The following is a 9316-nucleotide window of genomic DNA, read 5'->3' as shown; positions in this document are numbered from 1 at the left end:
AGGCACACCCATCTGTAGTGAACTAGAGTCACATTAGGATTAGCGCACCAGTTCTGTAGTGAGAATAAGTCACAGTTATGGATTAGGGCGCACCAGTGTCATGTTAGTGAAATGTCACAGTTGAGATTTAGGACACCAGATCTGTACGTGACAATAATCACAGTGTGGATTAGGCGCACCAGTTCTGTAGTGAAATATCTCAGTTAGGATTAGGGCAGCACCAGTTCTCGTGTAGAGAATAAGTCAGCAGTTAGCACTTAGGGCGCACCAGTTCGTATAGTGAAATAGTCACAGTTAGATGTAGGCACACCAATCTCTGTAGGTGAAATGAAGTCACAGTGTAGGATTAGGCGCGCCCAGTTACTGTAGTGAAATACGTCACAGTTAGGATTAGCACACCATTTCGTGTAGTGAAATAAGTCACAGTTGGATTAGGGCGCACCAGTTCTGTAGTGAAGATGAAGTCACAGGTTAGGATTAGGGCGCACCAGTTCTTGTGTGAAGAACGTCACCAGTAGATGTTATGGCGCGGCACCAGTTCTGTAGTGTGAAATAAGTCACAGTATAGATTAGGGCGCACCAGTTCTGTTGAGAATAAGTCACAGTCTAGGATTAGGGCGCACGCAGTTCTGTAGTGAAATAAGTCACCCAATTAGGATTAGGCACACCAGTTCTGTAGGGAAATAATCACAGTTAGATCTCTCCTCTTTTCTCTCTCTCTATATATGTTTTATCTCTCTCACTTTCTCTCTCTCTCTTTCTCTCTCTCTGTATATATATTTTCTATCTCTCTCACTTTCTCTCTCTCACTTTCTCTCTCTCTCTCTCTATCTCTCTCTGTATATATATTTTCTATATCCCTCTCTTTCTCTCTCTCTCTCTTTCTTTCTGATTCTTTCCCTCTCTGTCTTCCACTAACCCCCATTCTCTATTTATCTTTCCTGAATGAATGTCTCAGTCATGCGTGTTGATGACTGTGTCAACTTTAGCGCACTGATATTCCACAAAAAAGACCTTTATCTTTCCATTAGTCACATCCAGCTATGCTGACGCTGCCCGCCTGGCACTGGAGACTGCGGTCGGATGATGTCATCAACCCCTGGTGTCCCCTAGGGTATGTCACTAGAGGTCAAGTGTCAAAGGTGAACTATCCGATAGACTTATTGCTATGGTGACATCTACTTTGAGTCCATGCCGTCACTGTCCTGTGATGTGGTGTGGTTGTGGGTCTCTATATTTGGTCAGGCCCGTAGGCTACACGCCTTTGGGAGTCTGTCTGTCAGATTGTTGTGGCGATAGTTCACCTCTGACCCTTGACCCCAACGGATGACCCCCAGGGTTCATCTTCAGCTTTAACCTCTCTATTGACAAGGGTTCAAATTGCCACCGATGCAGAACCACCACGAAGCGGTTCTGTAGAATATTCCCTCAACACATTCCATTTCCATGCAGGGAAAACCCTGACCGTGCAGAATGTGTCACAGAGAGAGAAGTCTATGACCTCACAGACCCACATCATGTGACAAGGGTCATTTCTTCATTCATTCACACTATGAGGCAGAGAGGAACAGTTGAGCAATACTGAAAGTGGGGAAAGGAGGGCGGTCGGAGAGAGGGGAAGAGGGTGTGGAAGAGAGGGAGAGATGGGGGGATAAAGAGGAAGAGGGGAAGAAAAATGGTATGTTGAAAATAAGGAGCACATGACAGGAAGCTGTGGTGATTGTCAGCTCGTTTAGTCAGGATTTTAATGTGGTGTGTTTGTGTGTGTCAAATCAAATATTATTTGTCACGTGCTTCGGGGGGGGTGGGGGGGCGTCAGTTTGAGTTTGTGGATAGAGAACAGTGTGTGTGTGCAGTCAGTGCAAGAGAGCCAATGCAGGTATTCCTGGTAGCCCCTTTCAAGTTTCAAGTTTGAATTTCACGTGCACAAGAACAGCAGACACGGATTCAACCACAAAGACCAGGGAGGTTTTCCAGTGTCTCGCAAAGAAGACGGGTAAAACATTTTTAAAGTGGTCATTGAATATCCTTTTGAGCAAGTTATTAATTACACTTTGAATGGTGTTTCAATACACCCAGCTGCTACAAGGATACAGGCTTCCAATCTAACTCAGTTGCCGAAGAGGAAGGAAACTGCTCAGGGATTTTACCATGAGGCCAATGGTGACATTAAAATATTTACAGTTGAAGTCGGAAGTTTACATACACTTATGTTGGAGTCATTAAAAATCGTTTTTCAACCACTCCATAAATTTCTTGTTAACATACTATAGTTTTGGCAAGTCGGTTAGGACATCTACTTTGTGCATGACACAAGTAATTTTTCCAACAATTGTTTACAGACAGATTATTTCACTTATAATTCAGTGTATCACAATTCCAGTGGGTCAAAAGATACACTAAGTTGACTGTGCCTTTAAACAGCTTGGAAAAGTCCAGAAAATGATGTCATGGCTTTAGAGGCTTCTGATAGGCTAATTGACATCATTTGAGTCAAATGGAGGTGTACCTGTGGATGTATTTCTAGGCCTACCTTCAAACTCAGTGCTCTTCTTGACATTGGGAAAATCAAAAGAATCAGCCAAGCCCTACACAAGTCTGGTTCATCCTTGGGAGCAATTAACTGAAGGTACACGTGCATCTGTACAAACAAATAGTGCGCAAGTTAAATCACATGGGACCAATGCAGGCGTCATACGCTCAGGAAGGAGATGCGTTCTCTCCCTAGTGATGAACGTACTTTGGTGGCGAAAAGTGCAAATCATCCCAGAAACAACAGCAAGGACCTTGTGAAGATGCTGGAGGAACGGGTACACAAAGTATCTATTACCATAGTAAACGAGTTCTATATCAACATAACCTGAAAGGCCGCTCAGCAAGGAAGAGGCCACTGCTCAAAACCGCATAAAAAAGCCAGACTATGGTTTGCAACTGCACATGGGGACAAAGATCGTACTTTTTGGAGAAATGTCCTCTGGTCTGATGAAACAAAATAGAACTGTTTGGCCATAATGACCATCGTTATGTCTTGGAGGAAAAAGGGGGATGCTTGCAAGCCGAAGAACACCATCCCAACCCGTGAAGCACGGGGGTGGCAGCATCATGTTGTGGGGTGCTTTGCTGCAGGAGAGGCTGGTGCACTTCAGAAAATAGATGGCTTAATGAGGCCGGAGAATTATGTGGATATATTGAAGCAACATCTCAAGACATCAGTCAGGAAGTTAAAGCTTGGTCGCAAATGGGTCTTCCAAATGGACAATGACCCCAAACATACTTCCAATTTTGTGGCGAAATGGCCTAAGGACAACAAAGTCAAGGTATTTGAGTGGCCATCACAAAGCCCTGACCTCAAATCCTCAAGAAAATTTGTGAGCAGAACTGAAAAAGCGTGTGTGAGGAAGGAGGCCTACAAACCGGACTCAGTTACACCAGCTCTGTCAGGAGGAATGTGCCAAAATTCACCCAACATATTGTGGGAAGCTTGTGGAAGGCTACCCAAAACGTTTGACACAAGTTCAACAATTTAAAGGCAATGCTACCAAATATTTTTGAGTGTATGTAAACTTCTGACCTACTTGTAATGGAAGAAATAAAAGCTGAAATAAATCATTCTCTCTACTATTATTCTGACATTTCACAATCTTAAAATAAAGTGGTGATCCTAACTGACCTAAAACAGGGCATTTTTACTAGGATTAAATGTCAGGAATTGTGAAAAAACTGAGTTTAAATGTATTTGGCTAAGGTGTATGTAAACTTCTGACTTCAACTGTATTTGATAGGAGAAAACTGAGGATGGATCAACAACATTGTAGTTACTCTACAATATTAACCTAATAGACAGAGTGTACAGAAGGAAGCCTGTACAGAATAAAAATATTCCAAAACATGCATCCTGTTTGCCACAAGGCACTAAAGTAATACTGCAAAAAATGTGGTAAAGCAATTCACTTTGTCCTGATTACAAAGTGTAATGTTTGGGGCAAATCCAAAACAACACATTATTGAATATCACAATCCATATTTTCAAGCATGGTGGTGGCTGCATCATGTTATGGGTATGTTTGTAATTGTTGAGGACAGGGAAGTTTTTCTGAATAAAAAAGAAACGGAATGGATCTAAGCACATGCAAAATCCTAGAGGAAAACCTGGTTCAGTCTGCTTTCCACCAGACACTGGGAGATGAGTTCACCTTTCATTTACATTACATTTACATTTAAGTCATTTAGCAGACGCTCTTATCCAGAGCGACTTACAAGTTGGTGCATTCACCTTATGATATCCAGTGGAACAACCACTTTACAATAGTGCATCTAGAAGGATTACTTTATCCTATCCTAGGTATTCCTTAAAGAGGTGGGGTTTCAGGTGTCTCCGGAAGGTGGTGATTGATTCCGCTGACCTGGCGTCGTGGGGAATTTGTTCCACCATTGGGGTGCCAGAGCAGCGAACAGTTTTGACTGGGCTGAGCGGGAGCTGTACTTCCTCAGAGGTAGGGAGGCGAGCAGGCCAGAGGTGGATGAACGCAGTGCCCTTGTTTGGGTGTAGCGCCCCTGGTAGGAGGACTGTCAGGTAGGACGCAATCCAAGCGTGGGCCCGCGCCGGAGATGCCCAACTCGGAGAGGGTGGAGAGGAGACTCTGATGGTTACAGTATCAAAGGCAGCGGATAGGTGCTAGAAGGATGAGAGCAGAGGAAGAGAGAGTTAGCTTTAGGCAGTGCGGACGCCTCGTGACACGAGAAAGAGCAGTCTCAGTTGAATGACTAGTCCCTTGAAACCTGAACTGATTTGGATCAAGAAGGTCATTCTGAGAGAGATAGCGGAGAGCTTGGCCAAGGACGGCACGTTCAAGAGTTTTGGAGAGAAAAGAAAGAAAGGGATACTGGTCTGTAGTTGTTGACCATCAAGGGATCGAGTGCTAAGGTTTTTCAGAAGGGTGCAAACTTTCGCTCTCTTGAAGGCAGAAGGGACGTAGCCACGGTCAAGGATGAGTGGATGAGCCGAGGTGAGGTAGGGGAGAAGCTCCGGAATGGCTGGAGAAGAGAGGAGGGATAGGGTCAAGCGGGCAGGGTGTTGGGCGGCCGGCCGTTCAACAAGACGCGAGATTTTCATCTGGAGAGAGAGGGGAGAAAGAGGTCAAAGCACAGGGTGGGCAGTGGTGCCAGAACAGCGGTGTCGTTTGACTTAGCAAACGGGATCGGATGTCGTCGACCTTCTTTTCAAAATGGTTGACGAAGTCATCCGAGAAGAGAGAGAGAGAGGGGGGGGGGGGGGGGGAAGGGGGAGGAGGATTCAGGAGGGAGGAGAAGGTGGCAAAGAGCTTCCTAGGGTTAGAGCAGATGCTTGGAATTTAGAAGTGGTAGAAAGTGGCTTTAGCAGCAGAGACAGAAGAGGGAGAATGTAGAGAGGGGGATGAAAGGATGCCAGGTCCGAGGAGGCGAGTTTCCTCCATTTCCGCTCGGCTGCCCGGAGCCCTGTTTCTGTGAGCTCGCAATGAGTCTCGAGCCACGGAGCAGGAGGGGAGGACGCGAGCCGGCCTGGAGGATAGGGGGACTTGAGAGTCAAGGAATGCAAAGGGAGGAGAGGAGGGTTGAGAGGCAGAATCAGGAGATAGGTGGAGAGTTGCGAGAGGAAGAGATGAATAGGATGGAAAGAGGAGAGAGTAGGGGGGAGAGAGCAGCGAAGGTTGGGACGGCGCGATACATCGAGTAGGGGCAGTGTGGAAAGTGTTAGATGAGAGCGAGAGGGAAAAGGATACAAGGTAGGGGTCAGAGACTTGGAGGGGTTGAATGAGATTAGTGGAAGAAAGCTATCTAGTAGATGAGGTCAGCGTATTGCCTGCTGTGAGTAGGGGGAAGGTGGAAGAGGGTGGAGTCCAAGAAGGGAGGAGTGGAAAGAGGAGGCAGAAGAGAATGAGTCAAAGGTAGACGTGGCGGAGGTTAAAGTCACCAGAATGTGAGACGTGAGCCCATCCTCAGGAAAGGAGCTTATCAAGGCGTTAAGCTCATTGATGAACTCTCCAAAGGGAACTGGGGGGCGATAAATGATAAGGATGTTTAAGCTTGAAAGGGCTGGTAACTGTGACAGCATGGATTTCAAAGGAGGCGATAGACAGATGGGTCAGGGGAGAATAGAGAGAATGTTCACTTGCGGGAGGGATGTAGGGATCCCCAGTGCTTCTTTCGCCTGTCCACAATATGCTGTACCTAACCGCTGACCCAGATAGCTCTTCTCGTTGGTGTGCGAGAACACGTGGGCAGTACGAGAAGCAGCAGGCGGTAAGGAAGTAGCAGTGTTATCTGTGGTGGTCCCCATGTTTCATCCCGTCAGTGCCGGGTAAGGGGGAAGTCCGAAGGGACTGGAGGGAAGCATAGGCCTGAGATGAATCTCTGCCGTGTGTTGGCCGGCGGTCCAGATTCGGAGTTCCAGAGGCCTGCCGTGGTGGGCTCGGAGCCACCCGTGCGAACGTCACAGCGTAAGGGTCAGTGGGTCGCGGGAGCTGTGGCACACGGTAGGCAGCGGCCGAGCGCGTGTGTGATAAGGCGCTTTGTTGGCTGGTCGGATGCAGAGAGAGAGAAGAGGGATAGACAGACACTAGGTTGACAGGCTACAGATTAGATGTTGCTACGTAATGCAAGGAGATTGCGAATTGTACAAGTACTACACGTCTCGATGTCAGGAAAGTATAAACTTACGTTGCAAAGAAATCTATTGACTACAAATCGATACGGTGCTGGCTGAAGTTAGGCTAGTAGCCAGTGGCGAGCTTTTCCTCTTCTTGTTCGTTCTTTTTCCTCTTTCCTGCGTTGCCTCTGCTTCTGTTCTTCCTTTGTCTCCTCCGTCTTTGGCTCTTTCTTCTCTTCTTTCCTCCTTTGCTCCTCCTCCCTTCCCTCCCGGGCTCCTTCTTCTTCCTGGTTCTCTTCTTGGCTTGTTTGCCATGTATCTTTTCCTTCGTCTCTCTCCATTCTGGCTCTCGGGCTGGTTGGGCCGTCTTCGTCTTTCTCTTCTCTCTCTCTTCTTGTCCTCTTCTGGTTTGTCTCTCATCTCTCTTTTGCTCTTTTCTTCTCGGGTGTTTGTGGGCTGGCGCTCTTGCGCGTCGCCCGGGCGGCGCGCGGGCGGGGTTCTGGGCTGGCTTTCTCTTTCTCTTTTTGTTCTGCTGTCCGTCTCCTCTCCTTCCCGCCTGCTTCCTCGGCCGCTTTCCCTTTTTCCTGATCCTCTCCTCATTTGGGGTTGTCTTGCCGTGGCCCCCCTCTTCCGCGACCCTCTCGTTGTTGACTAGTTGAAAGTGTAGACTGGCTAGGTAACCTCGGGTAATGGATAGGTAACCTAGACAATTACTCAAAACTACACAATTATCTTGACAGCAAAGACAAACTTATGTAGCTAGCTAACTACACCTAACCAAGTCGTTCCGTGTAATGTAATGTAAACGTAATTAGTTCTCTACAGTGGCTGCTATTCGGTAGGACGGTAGACCGTTGGGTAGCTGGCTAGCTGCTGGCTGCTAGCAGTGTTTTCTAACGTTAAGAGGGACGGACGAATAGCTGGCTACTAACTTCGGTAATTACGATAATTACTCTAAACTAAACTACCATCTAAACTACACAATATCTCGGATACGAGACAGCAAAAGACACTATGTAGGGCTAGCTAACACTACGCTAATCAAGTTTCGTTCGTTGAATGTAATAGTTTTCTACAGTGCGGCTATTCGGTAGACGTTGGCTAGCTGGCTAGCTGCTGGCTAGCTAGCAGTGTTTCCTACGTTAAGAGGACGACAAATAGCTGGCTAGCTAACCTCGGTAAATTACGAAGACAGCAAAGAACAACTATTAGCTTAGTAACACTACCTAATCAAGTCGCTCCGTTGAATGTAATAGTTTTCTACCAGTGGCTGCTATTCGGTCGAACGGTGGACGTTGGCTAGCTGGCTAGCTGCTGGCCAGATAGCAGTGTTGACTAGTTAGGACGACGAATTTACGATATTACGATAATTACGATAATACACAATTATCTTTGATACAAAGACGGCTATGTAGCTAGCTTAAAAAGAATTTTAGATCAGACAAATCAAACCGTCGTACTAATAATGAAATGTTAATGAAAAGTAATACTACAGCGCGCGAAGTGTGAAATGCGACCACGTCGCTCAACCCGGAGCGAGTGGCCGGACACCTTTCAGCAGGAAATACCTAAAACACAAGGCCAAATCTAACTGGAGTTGCTTACCAAGAAAGACAGTGAATGTTTTTCCGAGTGGCCGATTACGTTTGACCTAAATCTGCTTGAAAATCTATGGCAAGACATGAAATGGTTTTTGTGTGGAATGATCAACACCATTTGGACATAGCTTTAAGAATTCTGTACAATCCGGTGTCCAAAACTTTTAGAGACTTTTCCCATAAAGACTCACAGCTTTAATCGCTGCCAATGGGTTTTTTCTACATTTATTGATTCAGGGGTGTGAATCTTATGTAAATTAAGGATATTTTCTGTAATTCATTTTCAATAAATGCTACAACATTTTTAAACATGTTTTTACTTTGTCATTTGTGTGTGGTATTATTGTGTGAGATGGGTGGAGAGAAAAATCTATTTAATCCATGATTTTATCAGGCTGTAAAACAACAAATGTGGAATAAGTTGAGGGTAAGAATAACTTTCTGAAGGCACTGTATATTCAGGTAAGTTCCAAAACCATGGTTTAAATGTGCAGGATACTGGAATGAGAAGGTAGTATATATATAGGGGTAAGGTGCACTAGGCATAATGATATGTGATAAACAGAGTAGGCAGTGTAAGATGGTGTGTGTGTGTGTGTGTGTGTGTGTGTGTGTGTGTGGGTGGTGTGTGTGTGTGTGTGTGTGTGTGTGTGTGTGTGTGTGTGTGTGTGTGTGTGTTGGTGTGTGTGTGTGTGTGTGTGTGTGTGTGTGTGTGTGTGTGTGCTGTGTGTGTGTGTGTGTGGTGTGTGTGTGTGTGTGTGGGTTGGTGAGCTGCGAATTGCGTGACACGTTCGCATGTGTGTCTGTGTGTGTGTGTCGTAACTCAGCTGCTAACACTTTTCCACTGGGGAAGACAAACCTGTGTCATAAATCACGTGATTCTCTCTGTCACATACACTCTCTAACACACTTTCCCCATGCACAGCAGACAGCACTTCCTCCTAGAGTAGAGTTGACCTGGGATGTGAATGGAAAATAGGTGAATGAGCTGCTGTATAATTTTATCATAGGGGACACAGTCAAAGACCCTGAGACTGAACACACAGCCCTGGGAAGAAACAATTCAGTCAGTGGGTGAAGACTGAGAGGGGGT

General features: G+C 46.0%; 1 pseudogene; it reads left to right on the top strand.

Moving 5' to 3' along the window:
• The first annotated feature begins 6382 nt into the window (after window positions 1-6382).
• The window catches only part of LOC139025742 (divergent protein kinase domain 2B-like), a 29844-nt pseudogene continuing 26910 nt past the window's right edge, over window positions 6383-9316 (top strand).

This window comes from Salvelinus sp. IW2-2015, unplaced genomic scaffold (assembly GCF_002910315.2).
Source record: "Salvelinus sp. IW2-2015 unplaced genomic scaffold, ASM291031v2 Un_scaffold3206, whole genome shotgun sequence".
Taxonomy (NCBI): domain Eukaryota; kingdom Metazoa; phylum Chordata; class Actinopteri; order Salmoniformes; family Salmonidae; genus Salvelinus; species Salvelinus sp. IW2-2015.
This window is presented reverse-complemented; position numbering and strand designations above follow the sequence as displayed.